This window comes from Emydura macquarii, unplaced genomic scaffold (assembly GCF_026122565.2).
Source record: "Emydura macquarii macquarii isolate MOO-44397 ecotype Brisbane River unplaced genomic scaffold, CSIRO-AGI_Emac_v2 contig_1644, whole genome shotgun sequence".
Classification (NCBI taxonomy): Eukaryota; Metazoa; Chordata; order Testudines; family Chelidae; genus Emydura; species Emydura macquarii.
Window position 1 is genome coordinate 22818139 of NW_027131781.1, and position 14263 is coordinate 22832401.

Sequence of the window (14263 nt, forward strand, 5' to 3'; positions counted from 1 at the left end):
CCCCAGAACGCGCGTGCACGCTCACCCCGCCTATCCCAATCCAGTTCTGATTGGCTCAAAGCCCCTCCTTCCTTCCGCTCCTGGAGACAGATACTCCTTCTGATTGGCTCACAACCCTACCTTCCCTCCGCCCCTGGAGACAGTTACCCTTTCTGATTGGCTCTGAGCCCGGTCTTCCCTCCGCCCTTGATGACAGATACCTCTTTTGATTGGCTCAGAGCACAGTCTTCCCTCCGCCCCTGGAGACAGATCCCCCTTCTGATTGGCTCAGAGATCCCCCTTCCCTCCACCCCCGGAGAGACGGATCTTCCTTCTGATTGGCTCAGAGCACAGTCTTCTCTCCGCTCCTGGAAACAGGTACCGGCAGAGGCTTCAGTCTGCTGACTTAAATCGTGCTTGTCGCCTCCCCCGGCCAAAAGGGGCAGCGTCACCCTGCGGAGCTGCAGGTGGCTCGTGGAGGTTCCTGAGGCGCTGGTGGTGGTAAGGCGAGCAGATAGCACGTGTGAAAAATCAGAAATGGGGGGGGGGAGAGGCACCTAGATAAGGAAAAACTCCGAATAGCGGGACTGTCCCTATAAAATCGGGACATCTGGTCACCCTGGTTTAAATAGGAGCAGGGCACACGGCCAAGCAGTAGGGCAGTGTTATTATCGGCGGCGAGACTGTGTGGCCTGCCGCTCCCCGTGGCTTTAGCCTCCTTATAGGAAAGGGCAAAACAAATGATCTATACACTCTGAAGCTGTCTGCACATGATAGTGAGGTTCAAATGATGCACAGAGGATGGAGGAAGTTATCCCCCTCCTCCCGAAAGCTAGGTGAAAGATTTTGAGAAAACAGAGGAGGAAATAAATGGTGTGAGAGAGACAGATCCAAAGGAGATTTTGTAACTTGAATTTTAAATCAAAATGATGGGGTTGCCCTTGAAGTCCCATAGTTAAGGTTGACCAAAGCTTTGTGTTTTTTTCAAAATACTCTAACAGCCACATGCTTAGGCAGATTGATTTGAAAATTGCTGTGTCAGAACAGGGCCCTGGGTAGAATTTGTGGTGTACATATGGGCTCATTTAGTAGAGTGATCCTGAGCTACAGCCCCCCCCCCACCCCCCCCTGCCCCCATTATGTTTTAAAAATTGTCTTGTTTCTTATAACCATTTTTGCTCACAGCCTTAATTCTGCCCTTCTTTGCTTGCTGCTGCCCTACGGAGTCCTTCAGTTGGTCACAGTACCATAGGGCTCCGGAATGCACAAAGGGCACCTGGGTGGGTGAAGAAGAGCAGTTCTGGAGAAACTAAATTGTTAAAGTTTTTCAAAAGCCTTCAGACCCTGTACCAGCAGCTGCAAGCTTCCCAACATGGCAACTTGAGCTCAGACAATCTCCTTCCCAGATCTAACCTGCTGCACCAGTTAGAGTGTATGAAAAAGAGCAATGATTTGCTTTATGGCGAGCATGCAGAAAATGGCAGGTTTGATTAGGAATGGGTAAGGTGCCTACTGTCATCTCCATGGAGGCAGAGGTAAGGTTGTATGGGGGTGTAATGAGAAAGGTGTTATCTTAACTGTGCCTTTTTTTTTGTTTTTCAGAGGTTTAGGTTTCAGACTTTCAACTTTCTCATTCTGGAATGGCACAGAGACAAAAAGCACTCCAAAGCATCTTTAACTTCCTTTTAACACAGATCTTTGTTTGTGAGTACTGAATTAGTGTAGCTGTAATTTTTTGGGGGTGGAAGAGGATGCGATAACATGAAAGCTCACACTCACCTATTTCCTGAGAAATGCACAATTTCCCAACTTGTTAGAAAATTTTTTTTGACCTGCTGAAAATTACAACAGTGAAGTAACGATAAACTAATTTAATTAAAGTTTTAAAGGGATGAGGTCATTTTTGACAGGCCTCTAATTAAGATCCATAAATTCTTGTGAGCATGTTCTCGCCTACTGAAAAGATTATCAGTTGTCCAAAACAAGGGCAGCAACACAGTTAAAGTCCAAATCCTCAGCTAGGCAATCAGTTACCAACAGATCTAGGGTGCTGAACTTATTGAAGATGTATTCATGTGCTAAGATAATATCTGTGGAACACCCAGTTGTCATGGAATAATTTCTGTCCTGCATAATTAGATGAAGCTAAAGTATTTATAAAAATAAAATTAAAATTAATAAAAATAATACTTTGCATTTATATAGCATCTTTCAGCCAAGATTCTCAAAGAGCTACACAGATTAATTAATTAGATATTAATTAATCCTCACAACCCCTCTGAGGGATAAGTAAATATCCCCATTTTATGTATGGATAAACTCAGGTTTATAGAGATTTGTGTGACCTTGGACAAGTCACTTAGAGTACTGCAACATAGTTTAACTTGAAACCCAGACCTTCTGATTCCAACCCCTCCCCCCCAACCACTAGAATATATTCCTTCTTTATCAAAACCACTACTAATTTATTTTTAAATTATTAATTTAAATGCTTTTGATGTAGTGTCAAATGTTATCACAGTAAGGTCAGTAGTATTGTACGTGATGACTGGTGGTGGTGATCATGATATTGATGGCTTTTGTGTGTCAGTGCTATAGAATGACAATTGCTCACTGTACTACCTATCTTAGATACTTAAGTGTGCCCCATTACAATACACACAATCTGTGAGGTAGGGAAATGCTATTATCCCCATTTTACAGAGGGGACACTGAGGCACAGAGGGAGAAACTGACTCACCCAAGGTTACACAAGAAGTCTGTGGTAGAGCAGGGAACTGAATGCAGTTCTGCTGGATTCTAGGTTAGTACCCCTTCTTCCCTTAACTATCATTAAAAAGGTGCATTTTTACTGGACTCAAGAATTATCTTATGGGCCTCAGCTAACCATCATGCAGATCACCCATACAACATAGTTTCTTTAGATATGATATTGTACTTTTATAATTAAGGTAGTTTCTGCTCAGAAGTTAAACTACACACTTATTTTTGGTAAACAAAAGTTCAAGAATTCAGCAGTCTGTTAAGCACACATTCTATTTTTACATATTATAAGCAACACATCTTTAGCAGTAAATATTTGTATAAAATCTCATTCAGTTACAAGACAAGCATAACAAGAGAGATCTGAGACTCACACAGAAAATGTGTATTTGGATAATTTGTCTGCAGTGAAATTCTTTACACTGAGATCATTAAGAACAAATTAATATTTAATCTCATTCCTCTATCCCAGCAGTGCCTCACTAACTGGTAGCAAAAGTGGTGGCTTCTGATGCCATCTGAGTTATCATCACTCAAATGAAAGATTAAGTAACTACAAATTCCAAAACTATTTTCCATCTCTTTTTTTTAAATGCCACTGTTTGGACTGGTAGACGCAAACATATGCCCTGATTTCTATTAGTGCATTTGCAACAATGTTTCTCTTAAACCAAATGGTTCTGTGATCTTAAAAGAAACCTAGGCAAGCAGTATACTGCTTAGCGACCCTTGTTACATACCAGTGTTTGTGCCTGAAAGAGGAAATGTCAATAAAGGAAACACTTCTGTTTTAGGCTTTTTAGGGGTCGTCATTAATAAAAACAGTTAGGAAAATAATCTTTACAATAAGGAAAAATACATTGACAGTGTTACAGTTATGTGACAAAAAACAGTGGAAGGATGATGGAATAATAGTCTGTTCTATATTAACTGTATTATGAATGGATACAACTCCATGATTGAGAATTTTAAATCAAATCAGATAAGTTCTCATCATTGGTATAATTTTAACCCAAAAGTATCTGAAGTAATTTCAATAGCAATTTAAAAAATAAAAATCTTGTGTGACAAGTTCTTGCTATTGACACATTTCTGATTCTTTGTTCTATTGTAAAAAAGGTTTTAGTATGATTTTGCTGAGAAGTACAACAAAAATCATTATGGAAAACCACTCACAATTTCAAAGTGGCAGGTAAATGGAAAAATATATATGGGAGGGAATTTTTAAAAAGTTATGCTGGGTTGGGAACAGTGATTATCATTGCCATGACTAAGAGAATTAAATACTTATCGAAAGCCTAGTAATCTCAGTTTCTCTAATGTCATGACAATGACTCACTAATGGGACTCAACACTTCACAGTACCATTAAGTGCTCAGAGCTAGATACCATTCCTGATCATGCAGCTAAGATCCTATATGACCTAGGGCAAGTAATTTAGGGCCTGATTGAAAAGGGATGAGGTATGCCTTGTTTGGCCATGAGTGATTGTAAGTATGTAGATAGCCATTCAGACATATAACCGTTCATTTGCATCATCCACCTTGTTTGAATAATTACCCATCTATATTAGACACGTATTTTGCATATCTTGCTTTTTTAAAAATCAGGCTGCAGCTGCTCTGCTTTCTGTGCCTCGTTTCGCAGTCTATAAAATGGAGTCAATAATACTCACCTGCTTCAGAGGTGTGTGTTGAGGATTGACTAATTAATTAATATTCATAAAGTGCTTTGCCATCCTCTCATAGAAAGCACTATTCAAATAATATCTCTTGATTAGCTAACAGCTTTTGAATTTAGGCAGATTCATCTGTTTATGTTCTCTATACTAAGACTTCGGATAACATGTCTGAGTATTATTACAAAAAGCGCTATCTAAAATATGTAAGTTAATTTAGCTTATCAATGGGGCATGAATCCCTGATTGCAGCCTGCAGGTGCTACCTCAATACCAATAATATTAAGAGTAGTAATAAAAAGGGCATGTAAATGTCTTGCTTAATTTTGTTCAGTTAGAATGAGATGAGCAATTTGTTTTTTATACAATGTCTTAGTAACTAGTAGTGCAGTGACTGTAGCGTGTTACTAGTGACAGCAGCCCAAGGACAGCACCTTTAATACTGCAGTGCCGTAGCATCTTTCGTTATGAGCCCAACAGTCTTGTGGAACTTGAACGCAAATGTAAAATGCTTGCATTTGTCCAACATTTCCTCGTCCCCTACATTTGTGCATATACTGTACAGTGATTAATATGTCTTTCATCTCGAAGTGATTACTTTTCAGCCATAAGTACAGAAGTTATAAAAAGGGTGAAAGGAAATATTGACTCAAATTGTCTCCAACAAAGGAGTGTCCCACTCCTACTCAGGAGAGTGAATGCAGCTAATTTGGACTTCTAACATTTCTTCCTGTTCTTCCAGCAACAGTTTAGGATTCTCCCCCTCACTCCAATACAGTGAATTGGCCCGGATATCTGCAAATCTTTGGGATCCACCAGGTGTCAGCCATCCTATGCAGAGGCTTCATGCCTCTGTTTGGCCTACTGGCCCTTCTCAGTGCCCACTACTATCTGAATCCTATGGAATAATCTGGCCATGTCCATCCAAATTTCCCATGCTCCCCCAAAAATTTTTCTGGTAGGAGTGGGCTCACTGAGTAGGGTCACGTGTACCCAGAGAGATTTAACTTGTGCGATGATGTCCTGCAGGGTAGGGTGTGAGAGAAATGATGCCAATGGCTAAAAGTTGAACCTAGACAAATTCAGACGTGAAATAAGGTGTTTGTTTTTAACAGTGAGGGTAATTAACTATTGGAAGAATTTATCAAGGGTCATGGGGGATTCTAGCACTTTTAAAATCAAGATTGGATGTTTTTCTAAAAAATATGGCCCATGTTATACAAGAGATTGGTCTAGATTATCACAATGGTTCCTTCTGGCCTTCAAATCGATGAAAAACTTCATATTAAAGTCCTCTAACACTGAAATCAATGCAAGATAAAGATCATTTCACAGTCCATGATGAAATATTCGCTGCGTGTAGTATTTTCTCATAAACTTGTGTTTTGAAAAATGACAGTGCTGGAAAATGAGTCCCTGAGAACAGCAGAACTTCTGCTATTAAAAAATCCAAGTAATAAAGAAGACATCACATACATTTGGAAAAAGTCTGTATAGACAATTGTATATTTGTTTAAATAAGTTTGTGCTGATCTCAATTTACATGTAATTTATTTTTAAAAAATTCCTTTAAACTAGATATGCAAACGTGCAGTAAGGGAATGATATGTCCCGTAGTGCAGGTGGCATATATTTATTTGAATCATAGACACATCTTCCTTCATATTTTCAGTTTGGAGGGGATGAGGGTTGCCAGAGAGAGAAACATTTAGATTGCTAAGATCTAAAGGGATGCTCCCACTCTCATTTCCCCCAGCTTGCTTTCACGTCTATGATCTTTTGATTAAGACAAACCCTACAAAATGTTACATTAACAAGCTGTTTTATAGTATTAAATATTTTAGTTTTTATTTTTCTAAACATTTTTTCTTTTCATATTTTACCATTTGTCAATACATTAAATGTATCAAACTCACAGTATCTTTTGCTTAGTTAATTATACCTCCCATTCTGCAGATAGAAAAAGTGAAATAAAGGGATGTTAAAGGATTTGCCCAATTCTCTCCCTCTCCCCCATACACCGTGGAAGAGCAAGAATTTGAAGCCACGATTCCTGACTCAGTCCCTGTGTCTGAATCACAACAGCAGCTTGCCTCCTTCTTCCGCCTTTCTTAAAGATGCACGTCTTTGAAAGTACTGGCAAAGGAAGTTTAATTCATTCATAGTTTTGAGCATACTAAGCACTTGTAATTGGAGGTAGTACAAAATATTGTTAAAAAATTAAAACCTTTCTGTGAGTATTATGTCAGACACAGGAAATACAAAATAGTAGAAATTAAAATACTCTTCTGTATTTATAAGTACTTTTAAGTCAGTTATGTTATAAACAGTATAATTAAAAATTCAAGTTAATTCCTTAAAGCAGCACCTTCTGGATGTGCCACTTCTGAAATAATGTGCAATGAGGGCTGCTCTCACTGATTCTCTGTTCATGTATCTGGAGTTAGGATTTTGGGCTTCCAGTGCCAGCAACAATCAAGGCTCACCCATGCAAGTGGTTTTGTTGTGTTCAATAAGTTTATTTACGTGAGTAAGGATTTGTAGACTGAGCCACATCTGAGTCTCTCTTTGCCAGCTCATCTTTAGTACTTCTGTAAATCGAGTGTCTTTGTATCCAGCAATAAAGAATGTTCTGCTCTTCAAAGCACCTGTCCCTAATTTACATTCCCCATGCTTTAGAAGTCTAAATAAGTACTGTCGCCTTTTTTCATACAGTTATAAACACAGTCATAAATAATTCCACTGCCTGCATGCAGCTTTTCAAACAAACAGTTTCAAAATGTCTCATATTTCCTCAGGGCCCAGAGAGAGTTGGGCCACAAACTGGCCAGTCCTAACAGGGATACATACACAAGGGACAGGTCTGAGGTCCAAGGAGCCTAGTTTCTAACATGGCAGTTTAGGTCATAGAGCTATGTTTCCCATCTACCCTACAAACAACAACAAAAAAGGATGTTAGAAGATGGACCCCTCTAATTGTGTCTGACATGGTTAGAGTTGTAATGGTGATGGCCACCAGACCCCTGACCTGTAGAGTCCCACAAGAATCAATTATCTGTCCATTCTTACTAAGCTTCAGGAAAACTTGTGAAGAATAACGGACTCAAGTTTCAAAAAAATATCCAAAGGGGAGACAGTTCTGTTTGTCCTTTGCAACATATGACAACTCTACTATTACCAAGCTAGTCCAGTATTTGGTCAAGATCAGCTCATAGAAGAAGAAGAACAGCTAGTTGAAGCTGAGCCTGGGCAAGAAAGATAGAAGTTAATTGGCAGAAGAAAGTCACTAGAGGATTTTGAAGCTACAGTGCAGTGTCCTTTGGCTGAAGATACATAACCACAACTGGCTAGTTCAGTCCATTTTTAGGAGTACTCCTGGATTGCTCACTGACACAAAGCTCTTAAATAGCACCCTCTGCACTAAGGAGTTCTATCTTCTACAGCTAGCTAGGCGATTATATCCCATCTTTGAGAATGAGGACCTGGGCTCAGTAATACACACCTTTGTCTCCCAACTCAACTATAGCAATGCTATCTACTTGGTTGCCAACTCTTAGAAAAATACAGCTAGTAAAGGGTGCTGCAGTGCATCTTCACAACAACACTGGTAACCACATGCATATCAAACCTGTCCTCCACTCTTTGTTCATTTCCCATAAAATAGCAAGTCAAGTTCAGGGGTTTCAGTCCTTATCTTCAAGATGCTCAATGGCCTGATCCCAGGATATCTAAAGCCGTATTTCTCAATGTTTTTGATAACAGGGACTGGCTTGCTGACTTCCTAAACTGTGTCAGGGAGATCTCAGGGACTGGTGCCATTCCCTGGACTGGTCATTGAGAAACACTGCTCTAAAGGATCCTTTAAAGTTCTAGGGTGAAAAGGAACTGCAGCCAACAGTTCAGTTCCTCAGGTACAATGCAGTTCTCTACTGCAAGAATAATACTCATCTGTGTAGGAGACCGCTTTCTTGAGAACTGCTCCAAGATTCCTGTAGGAACTATGAACCACCTGAAACCTAAGCTCCAAGCGCAAAAGTGCACATCTTCAACTTACCTTCATTAATAAAAAGACATGGAATGCTGTCCAAATGTTACATTTTTTAAAAATCCTCACACAATTTCTCCACGGGGAGCGAGAAAAAAAAAGAACCATGTGACACATTACTTGTGGGGAAGTGGAGCTGCTCTGAAATGATTTATTAATTCTGTATCGACCTGGTTACTGGGTTATTTATTGTATGAATGTATTGCTTTGGCATAATAGTAGGCTATGAGGAAAGGTAAGCAAGAAGGGAAGAACAGTAGCTCAAGATAAGACACCCTTCAACAAACCCTGTTACAGGACAATGGCAGAGCTCCAATCAAGCCTACGTAACTGATTTTGACAAACAGGGAAAAACCTGACAACTGACAAGAACAAAGGAACTATGGCTGGAGTATAAGAGACTCTTTCTCTCTCCTAAGAGGAGGAACTGGTTGGGGAACTGTACAGAGAAACTAGACTCACACAGGCACTAACTGGAACTAGAATAAATAAGGCCTGCCTGAGTTATCAGGGAACGGTAAGTGGCAAGCAAATAAGGAAACTCAGCTGTTATGTAGAATGCTGGAGGGGCTAATGGCCTTGTTTTCTAATTCAATATGCATAATGAATGAGGAAATATAAAAATTATACAGCTGTCAACATAACCTTTGCTGTGGGCTCCTAACACATAGGGTGTAGAAACTCCTGAGTTTTGAGCTTGGCTCTCACACTGCGGCTTTGGACAAGTCACCACCTCTAGTTCCCAATCTGTAAAACAGGGATAATACTGATCTGCTTCCCAGGGACATTTGTATGGATTAGTCAGTCACTGTTTGTAAAGCGACAGGAGGATCAAGAACACGGTATCAGTTCTCAAAGTCATGATTATTATTTTAAGTTAATGCATGGCTAAAACAGATTCAGCAGGTTTCAAAGAGCTATCTTAACAGGAAAAAAAGCAGTTTCATATTCAAGAGAGTCAGGGTGAATCTATCTGATTGAAACCTGCATTTCTAACACTTCTATTGTTTGAGAGGGGAGGAGAAAGAAGGCAGACAACCCCGTGATTCTGGGAAGTGATCAGAAACATCTCAGTCTGCTGCTGAAACCCAGTTTCAAACTCACCATTAGGTTATTTCTCATTTCATGAAGGCATAAGTGTAGGTAATAATACCATGCGTATAATGGCTTTGCTATTCCACGGTATTTGGTTTAGCTACAATACTTGGGGCCTACAGTACTTTTAAACTTCGAACAGTTATTCATTGCTGATTGCTTGTAGCAGAAAGAAGGACTTTTGCTATCAAAACAAACCACTACAAACTGTGGCTCTGCTTCTGCAAACACTTAACCACTTCAATCAGAGTAACACAGTGAAGTTACACATATGCTTAATATTCTGCAGGAATGGGGCTCATCGTTTAACTTTTTCTCTTGCTGTTTGTGGAATGCCCTTTTGAAAAATGAACCCAAAAATTCAATCCACTACAGCTAAAAACCTGGACGGATTAAAAGCTTACTTCGTTTCCTTCTTTTCTTTCGAATAGGCTACACTACTCAAAAAACCAAAACACGCTCTCAAATGGAGAAAAGTCTACGTGTTAGCCATCAAAACCCATTTTCAATGAAGATCCTTTACAAATTAGAGGTCTCAAGCCACCTCAGCTCCTAATAAAAAGTCAGCAGAGGTTGAGGGACATTGCAGGGGTTCCTCAGAACCTCCAAGGTTTAGTCCCTACAGTAGAAGACAATGAGAATATACCTCTTAAAAATACAGCAGAGTCTCTTGTGATAGAGATTTTTAATGCCTTATGTGAAAATACTATTGCTTGGCAAAATTAGTTCTAACTTTAGGGCTTCAGAATCAAACAGATTTAGGCCTCAGTTCTGCAGCTGTATTTAGTTAGGCTCAGGGACCCACCTGCCTAGCTGTGATTGCAGGATTGGGATTAACATGCCTTTCTGTTCAGTTTACATTTTGGCTACTTCGTATAATCAAAAAAGGAACATGTAGCCCCTTTTAGTGTGGTTTAGCAACAAATTGTGAATGATTATCTTTGAAAATTTAAAGTTTATAAAACATTGGACTTTGCTATTAATCTTATTAATCAAAATATTAAATCAACTTCTACAGTTTTTGTGTTTTGTTACTCTCCTGACTCTTACTCTACATTTTAGTCTCCAGTTTTACTCTGTGGGAAACAAAGATGTTTTGGAAATTACCTTATAAGTCCCAGTCAGAAAAAAAAAGAGAAGGATACGACAAGGAAGAGTGTCATAAATTATTAGACACCCCTTTACATTCTTTAGCATTGTCTTAGATATCAAATTCCTCTCAAAGAATCCTGAAGTCCTCTCTGATTATTAGTTCATAATGCTCTTGTCAAAGAAATATTTCACATAAACAGAGATATGTTCTTTTCATATTTACCTTGCATTATATTCTCCTCTGTATTAACCAGGTATCTAATAGAGCTACTGCACTACACACACACACAATTTTTAAAGGGTCTGCTGTATCAAATATCTTGTTACCAAAAGTCTCTACAACAGCATCCAGAATATTTCCTGGTGGAGCCAATGGCAAGCGCAAAACCACCACCACAGTGTGTACAGAGGGCACATACTTGCCTTACTGCCTGCTTTGTGCATGCGAAGATGGCTTTCTGCATCTGCAAAAAGGGCACCTATTACAGCTATACAAGAATTACAAAATGCCAGCAAGTAAATGGGTTACATTTCAAACCAACTGTCATTGCAGTTGAAATGCTGGAAACTCCAGGAATGAGACTGCAGTATCTGTAGCACCTCAGGTTTATATCAATCTTCAGTCTGTGCTGATTTCACCTATGCCATGCATGAGTTGCCAAAAAAGGTACAGTAAGTAAAACTAGATCTCTGACAAGCTGAACAGGAAAAGCAATGAAGAATTGAGCCCTAACAAACACAAAAGACATAATAAAACTATGCAGAAATAACAATTTATATGAAACTTTAAGTGTTCAGAAGTTTCATTTTGCCTCTCTAACCACTACTCAAACACTACACTGTTTTTAAGGAGTACAGTTCAGATCAGTGCTATTTTTCTTAGTCCCCTGAAGATTTCACAATATTTCACCAATTACTATAACTTATTTTTAGAAACATTCAGCCCAGATTTTCCTTTGTTCAATTTCATTTAATTTCTCCAAGTTGAACTCTTAGACCATGTGTGACAGGGTGGCAAGATCCTCCTGTTACCCTAGTCCTGTTAGTAGGTATTGGACCTCTGCAGGAAGCTATAGATGAATTCCTGTTAACTCATCAGAGCAGGTTTAGTCATTAAGGGTATGTCTTCACTGCAGAGTTCACTTAGGTGATCAGCACTCTTTGTGCATGCAAAGATGGCTTTCTGTATGTGCAAAAAGGGCACCTATTACACCTATACAGGAATTACAAAATGCCAGCAAGTGTGTTACATTTCAAACCAACTGTCCACTACAGTAGTTGAAATGGTCAGGTGTGAGCATCAAGATAGGCCTTGCCAGGGTGAGAGCAGACACACTACAGTGTCATACTTGAGTGCATCCCACTCGACTGCATCCACATCGATACTGTGCTCGCTCAAGTGAGGTGTTGAGAATTGTTGGGACATGGTTCTTTGTGCTGCAGTAAGTTATGCTGCTCTATGAATCTTTCCCAGTGAGTTGTGGGAGGACTTGTCTGTCCTTTTGGACATATGGGGAGAATTATGAGAAGGCACTGGAGTGGTGTAGCCTGCATCCACAGTGCAAAGTGGGTCATTTACCAGCCCAGATGTACCCCAGGACAGGACAGCTAGCATAGGTGTAAAGCATCAACACACATGGGACAGAGGTTTGTATGTGTGGATGGGAGACAGGTTAGAGACAACATCCAAGTAAGAAACCAGTTTAACTCTGCAATGAAGGCAAGCCCCCAAACCTCCCCTGAATATAAAGGAGGTGGAGTGGCTCTAGAGCATAGGAGCCAAAGGTAGCCAAGTCTTGGAAGAATGATGCAAACGTTGCCTTGTAGAAAATCTAATGAAAGCTGGTAGTTAGCAAGTTTGAGAGGTATTTTGAAATATATGAACGTCTGCAAATATATAAATGGGGGGATGGGAGGGAATGAATACCAACCCCCTTAATACATCTAGTATCCTGTCAAGCCAGGTTTCTTATTTAAGAACACAGGAATTACCATACTGGGTCAGACTAGGGGTCCAGCTAGTCCAGTATTTTGGCAGTGGCCATCTTCAGCTTCTTCAGCGGAAGAAACACAAATGTAGGTAGCTGTGAGATAAGCTGTCCCCATGAAAATTTCCTACTATACCAAGTTAGAGGTCAGCTTATGCCCCAAAGACTGAAGGTTTATATCCTTTCCAAAGTATTGTTTAATGTTTATGCTGAACATTCTTATTATTAATATAATTGTCAAACTCCTTTTTGAAGCCTACTAAGCTTTTGGTTTCAATATTTTATGGCAGTGAGTAACACAGTCTAATTCTGCCTTCTGTGAAATAGTATTTCCTTTTATTAATTTTGAATTTGCCCCCTTTTAATTTCATTGTAAGTCTCCTTGTTCTTGCACCATGAGAAAGGGTGAACAGGAGATCCCGATCTACCTTCTCTACAACATTCTTTATTTTGACTATTGTTATGTCCCTTCTTAGTCATCTCCTATGGTCCCAGTCTTTTCTGCCTCTCCATGTTTTTCTATCCTTCTTATATATTTTCTGAGATGGAGTGACCAGAACTGAACATTATTTCAGATGAGTGCAAATCACTAATTTCTAGAATGGCACTATAATTCCCTGCATTATCTCCATCCCATTCTTTGTACATCCTAATATTTGATTTTCATTTTTGATTGTTGCAGTATGTTAAGAGATCTTCACTGAGCTGTTTGCAATGATTCCCTGGTCTTTTTCCATAGGCAAGTCACCTTGCATTTGTTGACACTGAATTTCATCTTTCTTCATGTAGCCCATTCACCTATCTTACTCAGGTCCCTATGACATATCTCACAATCTTCTCAAGTCTTGATTAATCTAAATAATTTTGTGTTATCTTCAAATTTTGCCACTCCACTACTTGCCTCCTTTTTTCAGAGCATTAATACATTGAACTGCATTGGTCCTAGTATATAATTTAGTTGCACCCTATTATTAACTTTTTGACATGATGAAAACTGATAATCTATTCCTGCTCTTTGTTTTCTGGTTTAGCCAGTTACTAAATCCATGACTGTACTTTTTCTCTCACGTCTTGGCTACTTTGTTTCTTAAGTAACCTCTTTGGAACCTTGTTGAAGGCCTTTCAAAAGTCTAAATAAATTACTGTCCTTTATTCACCATTTTACTAACATGTTTTTCCTTTGCAGGAGTCATGATGGAGTTAGTTGAACATTTCAACCAATTTACCAGATTCAGATTAAGGCTACCTAGTCTTTAATTCTCTGGATCTCCCCAGTGTCTTTTAAAAATACAGCAACATTTACTGCCTTTCATTCCTCTGGTATTTATTGTTCTCTCACATTCAAGAAAACTCACAGTGAAAATTAAGGCCCCAATTCGGCAAAGATTTAACCACATGCTTAATTTTAAGCACATGAATAGTCTCTCAGTGATCTCACTGGGGCAATTTATGTGTTAAAAGTTAAGACTGTAAACTATAAATCTTTGAAGGAACAGGGCTTTAAGATGTGACTGGATATTTTAGTGACCTGCTTTATACAAATCAGAAAGGGTCCTTATTTTGTCAACATCAAGATACATTACCATATGACTGTTAAGAAAACACTCAATGAGACAGTTTAAT

The 14263-nt window shown here is 39.2% G+C and overlaps 1 long non-coding RNA gene across 1 annotated transcript; it reads left to right on the forward strand.

Annotated features, from left to right (window-relative positions):
• The first annotated feature begins 384 nt into the window (after positions 1–384).
• LOC137158365 (uncharacterized) lies at positions 385–7033 on the forward strand. The gene is made up of 3 exons (XR_010921392.1): positions 385–480; positions 1582–1683; positions 6377–7033. It is a non-coding gene; the product is annotated as an uncharacterized lncRNA (long non-coding RNA).
• Positions 7034–14263: the final 7230 nt, after the last annotated feature.